At 33.4% G+C, this 12643-nt stretch overlaps 1 pseudogene; it reads left to right on the top strand.

The window, feature by feature from the left end:
- The first annotated feature begins 3747 nt into the window (after window positions 1-3747).
- Window positions 3748-12643, top strand: part of LOC111813989 — a 32648-nt pseudogene continuing 23752 nt past the window's right edge.

Raw genomic sequence — 12643 nt, 5'->3', positions numbered from 1 at the left:
TTTTTTTTTTTAGCATTTTTTCTTTTATCCTAATAGTTTGTTGTTACTTTAAAGAAAGTGGGGCTGTTTTTGTTAAGAAAAAACAACCTACTTTTCTCTTACTCTATTAAATATGAAAAAATGAAAAATTTGATGTTCTGTATTAGCCAATACATCAATTAAAATTTATTGAGCACTTAGTATATGCCAAGAATTATGCTACAAGAACTATATACAATGTTTCCAGTAGGTATGCTGCTTCTTAAATTGATATAAAGTAGAATATAAGGACACTAATGGAGAATATTCTGAACCAATTCACTACCCAAAATTAGATTATCCAGAGTTAAGAGTTATATAAGCTTTGAATTTATGAGTAAGATAAGGGCAGGTAGAAAATAAAGCATACAAGATAGAAAAGATCTAAGAAAAATGAGGAAAGACATTTCTCTTGTGTGAAATGCTGCCCTGAGTTAGCAGCATCTCTAATGTTACACTAAATCACTGAGGATGAATGTAAACTTCTTGCCCGCATGGCAAAGGAATTGTAGAATGACTAAGAGGTAGTTAGTGCTGGAATTAGAGTTTGCTTCCACTTGATGGTGCTATTATGTTGCCCAAGATATGATAGTGAAGATTAATTGATTAATTTTAGAAATAAGCAACCCAAGGTTAATTTTATTACTTCATAAATAAAATAAATACTAATGTTAATGTATTGGTAAAGTCATTATAGTACTGAAATCAGTGAAAATAGTAACATAAGAGATACAAATTTAAACATGAGTAGATAAGATATAAAAAAGAGGCCTAATAGAATCAAACTGTCACATCTATAGTCAATTGCTCCCAAAGTAAACTTATAAAATATTGCATATTTTGTTACAAAAGTTAATGCCCTTTCATTTTTTTTTCTTTAAATCCAGAAAAAAATAATACCAGTTCTACAATCCTAATAGAAAACCATAGCTTCATAAATAGCCATGGCTACTAGTAGTGTTTGCTACAGATTCAATTCAGTTTATTATGTTAAACATGAGCAGTTCTAATTTTATTCTTGTTTATATTTTCACTTGTACTTGAAATGTACATGTTCATATTTGAAAGCCAGGAAGTGCAAGGCAATAGAGGTGCAGAAAAATCGTAACTCACTATTCATTGATTTAATTTTCCAAATATTTACCTAAAACTCTACCCAGCCAGGACTGGCTACTCCACATTGAATCAGATATCATAACTAAGCTAAGTGCTGCCAAAATCTACCAAAGACAAACATGTAGGTTTCAGAACAGAGCATGTCTGAGAGTGAATGAGCACAGAAGGCTGTGTGAGTGAAACAGGAAAAGCAACAGTTGAACAGAATGGTAGCTGTTTTCTTCTTTCTTCCCTGTGCTAGGCTAGAGAGGAAGGAAGTCACATATGTTTCAGACAGAAAGCCAGATGAGAAGAAATATATAGATTAATACTGGAGTCCAGATTTGGGTCGTGAAAGTAAATGTGAGTGAACGTCTTTCAACAGAGGGACAGACCTCTCATTCTCACACGCTGCAACTGATAATCATTCTTTGTGATGCAGTGGAAGGCAAGGAGAAAATGAAGGAGACGGTGAGGAGAACTGCTTGACACAAGTAATGAAGATTTGAAGTAGCCACTGAAAGGAATATGGGAACGAATTGATCAAGAGTTACTACAAAAGATTCGCCTGGAAAGTTGAAAGTCTGTTTTTTTTTTTTTTTTTTTTTTTCTTATTTTTTTTTTTTTTTTTAAGTGAATTTGCAACGGTCCTGATCTCCATTCTTTTTGCAACTCATCGCGAGCATTGAAAAAAAAATGTTGACATTGAAACCGTGTTAAAAATTACTGTTAATCATAGCGTTCTCCACTGTTGTCCTTTACTCAGTTAATGAAAAAGTACAGAGTTGTGAGTGTAAGAAACTGACGCCAAGTTCATTGTTCTCAAATATACACTGAAATAAGAATGAAAGAATTGACTGCGTCCCCATTTTAAAATTGTTACTTTAGAATTTTTAAACTATGATAAGCTCTTTTAGAGAATGTTCTTAATACATATTGTTATCACTCCATTTTCCCAGAATGTTTTTAATAAGAAGGTCTTTGTCCTTAGCTCTGAAACTTACAACTGACTTAACAATCAAGAGAGGTCTGTGCTGTAGCTGAAGTGCTACTTCCTGTATGAAGCATCTTATTTTTTTCATTTACTACTTGAACCTCCATTTTGGACAAAAATGACTTTCTCATTTATAATTTTTCTATTTGAATGCTACTTTTATTGTCTCTTTTTTTAAAGGACTTTCTCTTACCTAAAAAATCTAACATTTCATTATAGAAGTTAATTTCATGATAAAAGGAGTTAGAAAATCCCCTATTTCCCTGTTACCTACACACATAATTGGGTAGAGTTTCAATACTTTCAGGTTTACACTGCCCCAGTTATGCCTAGAAGACAGTAAGGGATGCTAAATCAATCAGGAACTTAACAAAAAAGTTAACTAATTACATTGAATGATCAGTTGTTTGTTTCTAAAAATACTGGGGCTGATAACAGATTGAATACGAATATGGTTTGAAACTTCAGGTACTGTTAAGGGCTATGTCCTATTTCTATCCACTGGGGCAGTGAGAATTACACTTGTCAATTTCATGTGTAGCTTTCTACATTTCAACATTTTTCAAATTTTGAAGAGGATTGGAGGGTTGATTATAATTTTATATGTAGAAAATATGTTCAACAAAAGCATTTATGAATTTATTGAATTTTAAAATGCACAAAAATTGGTATGTTGAAATCTATCCTGAAGTTGTGGTCAGCTTTCCCTTGGCACTGAATCTGCTTGTGCAATAGAAAAATGAATTGTGCCTCCTCATTTTTTTTCACATCTTTATAATATAATAATTAGATCTACAATTTCATGCAGAACCTGCTAATTCAGTTCTGATCCATCTAATTGTAATTGATTGATTTTTTTCCCTTCGATGCATTTTACTGAGAGTTATACTGCTTATCAAATATGAACATTTGGTCGAACAAACACCATTTAATTTGACAAATTACAAAGATCTATTTCAGAGAACTTTGTAGAACAAAATAATTGTTATTGCTTAGCGTATCAAAACCACCAACAAAAATCCCTGAATTTAAGCATTGAATTTAATACAGTATATCCCATTACAATATTTTTCCCTTTCCATTTTATCTTTTCAGTGTTACCTCTGGATTGTAATGTTAGCTGCAGTGCCAAGAACCTATACTTTTGCATTCCTTCTTAATTTCCACAACTAGAGCCAATATTTCCCACGTGTCAGTCACAATGCTAGATCGGAATAAGCAACTGTTGAAAACAACAGGGATATTTCAAATAATCACCATGGCATATTGGGAGATTTGTTTGGGTAAATTGTCACAGCACTCCCCAGTTCTGTTTATATTATTTGCCTGCTGACTTTGTTACTGTATTTCTTATTGTTTAATATACAGCAACTAGCTCAGACACCTGCAGAGATGCTCAAAATCAAACTAGTCTCCAACTACAGAAAAGCATTTTCTTAATTCAAATAAAAATTTATTTTCTCCAGTTTTTCAAAGCATATGGCACAGCACGCCCAATTTCTACAAAATTTCATCCAAATAGTGTTGTGGTAGCAATGATGGTTTTTCAAGCAAGATTGCTCAGAGGAAAAAATAATAAAAGTAAGGCTTTCCTTCTGATGAATCCTGAAAATAAAATCATCTTCTTCCAATCCACCCAGATGGATCAGCTTCGCTTTCCAGAGGAGCAGCAGCATAACCTAGTGGAAAAACCCCAGACCAGGATGGGTAGACGAGTTCACAGCTCTAGCCTCGAGACTGCTAATTATTCCTTGACACACCAGCGAAAATCTAGCACTTGTAATCAACTCCCTGAGAGTAAAGAAAAAATGGGGATTTGGTGTTAGGTCACTTCTAATATCAGAACAATTTAAAAATCATAATAAAGTGAAATTGCACATATAACTATATTTCAACTATTTGTTTTTAGTATCAACTCAGTGATGAAATGCCATGTTCAGGTGAACTTTGGATACACACACATACAGATTTACATGAATTTATTTGTCTCAATAGTGCGTGCAATATAAAGGATTTTGATATTTTACTTCTTAAACATTTAAAAAATTATACAGGTGTAAGTGTCCCTGTGCATATAGGTACTGTATATATTCTGCATATAATACATTTATATTTTAACTAAACATAGGACCACTTTAAGGTAGAGTACATTTTCTTGAATTTAATACTTCTAATTCTTTATAAGCAGAATATATTCATTGAGGGAAAGAAAGCTCCTGTCCGAGAGAGGGACAGGAGGGGGTCCCCAGTAGGTTGTCCCCAAATACTTCTAATTTTATTTATTTTGGTGTTAAAGGATATATTTTACAGGTATTGCTTGCAAGTGTTGTTCATAGCAAACTATTTAAATTTTTGTAATCTAGAGATACTTTTATATGGGTACAAAAGATTCATCTAGAAAAATAATTTAGATAAGAAAAAATATTTTAAAACATTTTTACCCAAAAATATATTTAGATGATGTATCATGACTTTAATGGCATAATATTATTTAAAAATATATAACGAAACTATAAGAGCATTTGAGGCTTACAAAGAGATTGTAATACAGTTCTGAATCTCAAATCCATATTGAGAAATAGAAGCTGGCTACATTAGCAATCATAAATTATATATGTATAAGTATATATATTCTAAGAATTTGATTGAGATACATTGGATATCTCATTTCTAGATACAGAATTTAGAAGCAAAATATGCTATCATATCAGTGAACAAGTACAGCAGGAATAGAAAAGGTGGCTTTAAAATTACAGCAATCACCGTTGCCATTTCTATCCTTTTCTGGTTGGATCTTTAGTCAGTGGTTCATAATTTCACTGGGATTAATTTGCTGGCACTCTGAAGACACTTATCTTATTTTCTGGAATTCAGAAAGGGATCAGCCTCCACACAATCTATTTCACTTATCTTTCAGAACAGCAGCACATGATGAAAGGAGATTCATGTTGAATGAATATATTTGTCATTGTCCGTGGAGCCTAGATTATAAGAATATGACCCAGATGATTTTTTTCCTGAACACAATAAGATACACTTATGCATAAATAAATCCTAAGCAATTTAATAACTCTCATTCTTGCTAACTCCTATATTTAGTCCTAATTGATATCCTTACCTTAATCATAACTTATTTGCCTTATTAAAAATATATAGTCTTTATTATGAAAGAAAGCATAGAGCTTCTTATAAATATTTGCACAATAAGTCATTAAGTGACTTATTTGGACTCATTTATTTTTGAATCGATTTTAATTGCAATCGGGCTTTTTAAAACATCATTTATGTGGATGTCAAAATACACATTCATACTAGTTTTTACCTGAACACACACAAAAACATACATCCACACATAGATAGATAATATAAATGGAAGAGGACTAGAGGTAACATAAATAATTTTAAATATTCCTCTCCTTTCTTCTATACAAATAAATCTGGTTTCTGTGGATTTTCCTCATTTTATATATGAAAAAGAACAGAGAAATCAAGAGACAAGCAGACTCAATAAAACATAAATCAAAGTGCTAAACTTGTGAAATCTTGATAGATGCAGCTTCTCCAGGAGTGACAATATACGGGACACATTTCACTTTTAAACTTTTCCCATTAGTTTTTTGACAGGAGTACACTAGTTCAGCTTTAATGAGATTCTAGTGTAAAAACTTCAGGGCTAAGTAAAAGAAACAAATCAAAAGGACCGAATGATTGCCATTTAATGTGAAAGAATGAAAGTGCAAACAATCATTGTATGACATCTAGCGGGGCTAGTCACTGCAGAGTGACAGGTAGAACAATTCAAAGTTACTGATCTAAAGAAGGAATAACAGCTTATATGTTTGAAGTGCTCAGAAGATGAAGAAATAAATCAGACTCTGAGATAAGACATGGTTAAACTTTTTAAATTCCATGCTTGATTGTCAATATCATTTGAATGGCTTTGTACACATCTTTTTCTGAAATCAGGTGATGGAGGGAATTAATTTTTGAACTTCTCTATGCTATTATCATTTAGACTCCACACATTTTTAAGCTAAATAAGAATATCACTGATAATATACTTTCATAATAAAAAACCTTTTACTGGTTGACTCTGTACATAGTAACAACTCATATTTGGAGTTATACTGTTAGATAAATTTAAAGAATACAGATTCTGATTTGAAAAGTTGATTATTATCCTACTCAAAAATTTAATTTCGTATTTTCCTCTTACAAAGAAATATCATCATTTTATTTTCTATAAGCCTTCTTATCATTGAAATAACCCAGTCTAGTTACTGCTAGAAACAATAATCTGTAATTGCTCCTTTCAGTCCTAATTTGTCCTGTCCCTACTTTTTCATCTCAATCTAATCTAAACCTATTTGACCAAATAAAATGATATTTACCTCATCCTCTGTTACAAGCTTTCAAGATTACAGGCTTCAGGAAAAATCAATACAAAATACCAGTTTAGCAGCAGGTTTGTGCTCAGTAAGAATGCTAACTTTTCTTCCCAGTATTTCTCACTCGCAGGTACCCTGCCGTGAAGCAGAACTCAGACTGTTAAAAAGAGAGGGCCCAAAACCTTCAGTGATGTGCTTGGTGCTAGATGAGTAGCCACTTTAAGTTTACAAGCCAAAGTGGAGTGTGTGGTCGAGCTCCCAACCTTTAACGCTTGTTTCTGCGTGACATATCTTACAGAGTTCACAGAAAGGTGGGTTCTTGACCTCACAGTTGATTTTTTTCAGACTCAAATACCATCTTCATTTATTATTTATTTGTTTCAAGCAGTTGGGACTTGAGGTATCATCACACTGACTGGTTGATTTAAGGAAGTGGCCACCTCTCTGTGGGGGAATCCCATGAGAGTGAAATCCTATTACCTTCCAAAAAGATTACTTCATTTACTTCCCAGAATAAGCTTTTGATGAAAACATTAGAATGTTGAGTTTGTAAACAACCAAGAATTCTCAGAAGCATTGCTCTTTTTTTTTTTTTTTTTTTTTTGATGTTTCCAGTGGAAGCTTATTTTGCTTTTATTTTCTTTTCTTTTGTTCATGTCCTTTCTAAACTTAAGACTTTGTGAACAAGAATAGATTGATTCTTGTAAGCAAATATCTTGCTGGTATATTAAACTGTGGCATGCCAGAGCTATTTGATAGCCTAACGCATACAACTCATTCTAGGTCTTCAATCTTTTCAAAGAACTTTGAGATCCCTTTTTATTATAGCCATCTATTAACTGTTTTCCACTTCAAATAAAGTTTGTATTGAAAGTGTTCTAAATAGATTCGTTCTTATCTTCATTGGGTGGTGACATGTGTGATTGTAATACTTTTCTTTTCTAAATGAAGTTGCAAGCAAAATTTTTTGAACTATTGTATTAGTCTTTTTTCTACAAATATCTCCTAAGTGTTTTCTAACTACCACAATCGAAAAATAAACACTATGGCATTTTCAACGGTATTAGAACGTGGAGTATGTGGTTTTTTCCATTACTTATTGACTTTTTAAAAGAATATACATATATATATATCATATATGTATATGCACTAAGTAGTAGGAAGAAGCTCCCACTTAATGAAAACTAATAATAAGAATATTCATTCCAAAATATGAACAAAGTCTATTACAACAACTTGCATTCTATGACTTCTCCTGACTCAATAATATCTAATATTAGAATACATGTTTTACAAGCTACTGTTTCTTAAAGGTTACCACTTCTACTACAAAAAGAATTTTTGAAAATTCCAAATAGAATAATTATATAGTGTCCTTAGATCTCTCATTCAATTGGTATTTTTCTGGTTTAAAAAATTTTCAGTTAACATGTTCTTTCATATTAAATATATGTGTTCAATGATAATCTCAAATTATAGAATTCTCAGACCTAAATTGTTATGTATTTTGATTCAGAAGACTTATAAAAATAGAGTGAAATAATTCTAATTGCCTTTGATTTCTTTATGAAGTACAGTTTTGTATCTGTATGTATGATCTAGATTAATAAAAATATCCAGCAAACATTTCCAAACTTGTCCAATATTAAATATTTTGTTTTCATTACATTATCAAATTTCAAAATGATGCTACTATAAAATTATAGCTCAAATATGGATAAGTACTATATCCCTTTTCAGAATTCTAAAATTAACACATGAGCATTTGAAAAATTAATACACTAAATGAAGGTTCTAACATAGTATTCATATTTATAAGATTTTATAATTTTCTAATGACATTCACATCACTATAGTGTTGACACAGTATCAAACAGCACAAAACAAACACATGTAATCCCTAATATAAATTCATTAAAATAGTCATAGTAACATAAGCCTAAACACAGAATAGTAATTTCTATGTTTTTTTTTCTGGTACCTTGCACTTAGGTAGCAAATTTAACTATTGCCCTCCAAACAAATAATAGAAATTATTAAATAACTAGAAACTTTTCTTTGAGTAAAACATTTGCTGCTGCAAGATGCACAAAATCATTTATCTTATGTACTGTACCCTGATGTGAAAATCATTAAGTCAAGCATTATTTTGAAGGTTGCCATATCTAAAGTTAATGGATTCAAGCAAATAATCATATCCATCATCCTATCTTGCATCATATCCTCATTTTGTACTTTATAAATATAAATATATATATATATATGAATATCACATTCAGTTTAACCTTACATACATAAAAATATAAATGATTGCTCCCTAAATTACCTAGGATTATGAAGCAGCTCTCCATATATAAAAAACTACTTCAGACTGGGTATGGTGACATGTGCCTGTAATCCTAGAACTTGGGAGGCTGAAAACAGTAGGATTACTATGAGTCTGATCTGTGTAGTGAGACACTGTAGACTCTGTACTAAAGAAACAAAAACATTAAAAAAGACCTATTTATAGGACTGGGGATATAGCTCAGGGGCACATAATCTCCCTGGCAAGCACGAGGTCCTAAGTTTGATTCCTATTACCAGAACCAAATAAAAAAAAAAAAAACACGCAAAAAACAAACAAATAATCAAACAAAAACTGCTGCTTCACCATTTTTGTTCTTCTGTCTTAACCTTTATGTTGCAGACTTCACTAAATGATTTTGAAAAGTAAAACACCTAAAATTCATTTCCCAGTCTGATTATTGCAAAACATGCCCTGTTTTAGGCAAACAATGAGCTGCAATTAGTATCAGTATTATTTTATGACTTTTGATTTTGTGGAGCAAATTGGTTTATAAAACTTGAATTCATTAGAACTTGTTCTCTTTAGGAAGATGGTAAGTGCAAGAACTTATCAAAGTGTGTTTCAGGCATTTCGAATTAGTAGTGAAATAAAACATCTGAGTATTAATATTTGGAAATAATTCCAAAAGCCTCACAACGCCTTGTAGACAATCACCAGTGTCTTTGTGTCCTTATCAGGTAAATCATATACACCAACCATGCTATCATTCCAACCACAGATGCAGAGAACAAAGTAGGTCCCAAGGGACCACATGGTCTGGATGGCTTCATCGTTTCAAAATCAGGCCAGGCCTGCTTCTGGTGCAGTAGGACACTGGAGCTGCATGGTGGAGCTAGTTGCTCAGAGCATGCAAGCACCAAGGTCACGAGGGGGTGATCTGCAGACAGCAGGAGAAGCTAAGTGAAATGTAGACTACTGTCATGCTTTTAGCACTTATTAAGGAGATTGATATGAATATGTGGCTGATGGCTTGTGTAGTTAGTTTGTTTGCTCACATTATCAAAAAAAAAAAAAAAAAAGCTCAAGATTTGCTTACTCTACGTCAGAAAACTCTCATTTCATGTTAGACGTTTTTCCCTCTAAATGATCTTTTGTGAGCTTCACTGATTAAGTAACCATCCAATACGAACTTATAAATGTTATTTGTGGTTACAGGATATCCCAATGCTAGCAGGGAATTTGAGTCATGGAAGAATGGGAAAGCTATTTTGAGTAATTCTATTGAAAAAATAGTGAGAAATGAAAAGAACAGAAGGGGAAAGTAAGCAAACTAGAAGCAGCGCTATCAACACTAATTTAATGAAATGCAATTTTGAACTACCTCATACACACAATATAAAGCAAATACATAATCGATTTATGTATATTATTTAATCACACACACACACACACACCCCTACACAAGACAGCACATATACCTCCAGCAGAGAGTGTCTGTGTTGGGCTGCTCTGTCGTGTGCATTTCCAGCATTTACTGCTCACGGAAATAGCGCTTACACGAGCAGGGTTGGCACTGAAGGTGCTCTGTCGATCACTCATATAATGTCACCCATGTTTGGAAAAATGAGAATATAGACTTAGAATTTCTATTGTGTGGAATATTAATCTTTTGATACGTAGTTTGAATTTAATTTTCTTCCATAACAAAATCAGCTTTTTGTCTACGTATTTCTCAATATTTCTTCAGCTGAAGGAAATATTTATTCCATTTGAGTGCGCCATTTATAAACAATGAGCTCTGTTAACAGGTTACAGCTTCTGTTTTTTAACCAAATGTCATGACTTTGTCACATCTAACTTAATTAATAATTTTAATACCTGTACCACAGTCACATTCACTCATACCTGAAACACTTTTTTCTCATAATTGAAACATAAGTACTCACTGCCCGCTAGCAGCATTTGGTAGATATAATCTACAATTTCTTTTATCCTAAAGATCTTCCTGTTTTTTTTTTTCCTTTATACTCTTTTGTGAGTGTGTGTGTGTATGTGTGTGTGTGTGTGTATGTGAAAATTGATTCATTTGACTTGCTCAAAATCCACCTGCTTCCTTGTGACATCATTTTACTTTGAGCTTTTATTTTTAGTATTTGAATAGACTAGAAAGAATGTTCCATACATTGGGCTACATCTTTCGCATGGCATTATACCATGTGGTACCTACTATTAGCTCATCTCAATTTGATGCCAGTAAGCTGTTAACACAATAATGGTACCGAACAAAATGAAGCTCCAGGATCTCAGAGGTATCCTGCAATAAGCATTCATTCTTTTGGACCCATGTGTCAGCTGTTTTTCTACAAATCTGTACATGAGACTGCAGTGACTGGGGGAGCTCAGGATCCTATGTGTCTCATCCCTCTTGGAGCAGCAGTTTTATTCTAAGAAAAAATGGAAAAGGCATGGAGGATAAGTCGAAATCCATGTAGTTTCTGGAAGCCTGGCCTTGCCACTGGCCTAGTATTTCCACAGATGTGCTGCTGGCCAAAGCAAGTCACAAAGCCAGGCCAATGCAGATCTGACAATAAAAGAGGGACCGAGGCTGTGTGTCAACCTGCTGCACACTTTTATCAATGCTAAAAAGAGCCACTGAGTTCATGCGATCTTAACCTGATTCAAAGTTTTGTCTATAGCTTTTCCCTTGTGATTTTCAGCATCCATGAATGATTTGATATCTAGATGAATATTTTTAATTTTTCAGGAGTTACAAAGTACGTATTCTTCTTTTGTGTGTGTGGCTGGCTCAGCCCTCCCTGGGGGTGGGGCTGATGTGGCATGTGGTGCCAAGTACTGCAAGGCAGTCCCTGCATTTACCTAAGTTATCTCCCTGGCCCCAAAATGCATATTCTTGATGAATTTTTTGCTCCTTTTGCTTTGACCAATCAGAATTATTTACAAAAGACTTTTCCCTCACTGTTGTAGGCTAAATGCTCTCCCATTAAAATTCATATACTAAAGCTCCAGTTTCACTATGATACTTGGAGCTGGAAACTTTGAAAGATAAAAGATTTAGTTAGGATGTGAGAGTAGGGGTCTTATAAAATGTCTCTCTCTCTCTCTCTCTCTCTCTCTCTCTCTCTCTCTCTCTCTCTCTCTCTCCCTCCCTCCTTCCTCCACCCTCTCCTTCACCCTCTCCCTCTCCCTCTATCTCTCCCTCCCTCCCAGAGTTTAATTCAAGAAAACTGGGGCACTATGTAAGGAAGGAAGTTAGCCCTCACCACACATAATGGGCTGGCACTTGACATTGAAATTGAACTTCCCAGTCCTAAGAACTGTAAGGAGTGCATTTATGTCATTTAAGACAATTCTTACAATATTTCAGCAGGCTAAAACACTCTTCAACTATTTTGTTATCCTGAAATAGCCTCAGGAAGAAAAAGCAAACTAAATGTTTTTTTTTAATTTATCAGTTTTCAGAATATTTAGCTGATTTTCTATTAATATCCAATAGCAATAGGTTTATGGAATCTACCATCAAGTTCTCAAAGTCCTAAAGCAATTGGTGTATATCTATCTACTGCATTCATTGTTAAAAGGGTATACATTTCAAAATGTGATAAAAAATCTTTCTGTTTTGTTTTGTTTTGGTAGTGCTGGAGACTGAACACAGGACATCAGACATAACTGACAAGAACTCTGTTCCCAAGCTACATCCCCAGCCCTTTTTTATTTACTTACACTTTTATTTTGAGACAAAGTCTTACTGCCTGGCTCATGCTGACTTCCAACTTGGAGGTCTTCCTGTGTCAGGCACCCCATGAATTCATTTAAACTAATAATTATTTAGTTAATATG

Source organism: Octodon degus, unplaced genomic scaffold (genome assembly GCF_000260255.1).
Source record: "Octodon degus isolate 3935 unplaced genomic scaffold, OctDeg1.0 scaffold00252, whole genome shotgun sequence".
Classification (NCBI taxonomy): Eukaryota; Metazoa; Chordata; class Mammalia; order Rodentia; family Octodontidae; genus Octodon; species Octodon degus.
This window is presented reverse-complemented; position numbering and strand designations above follow the sequence as displayed.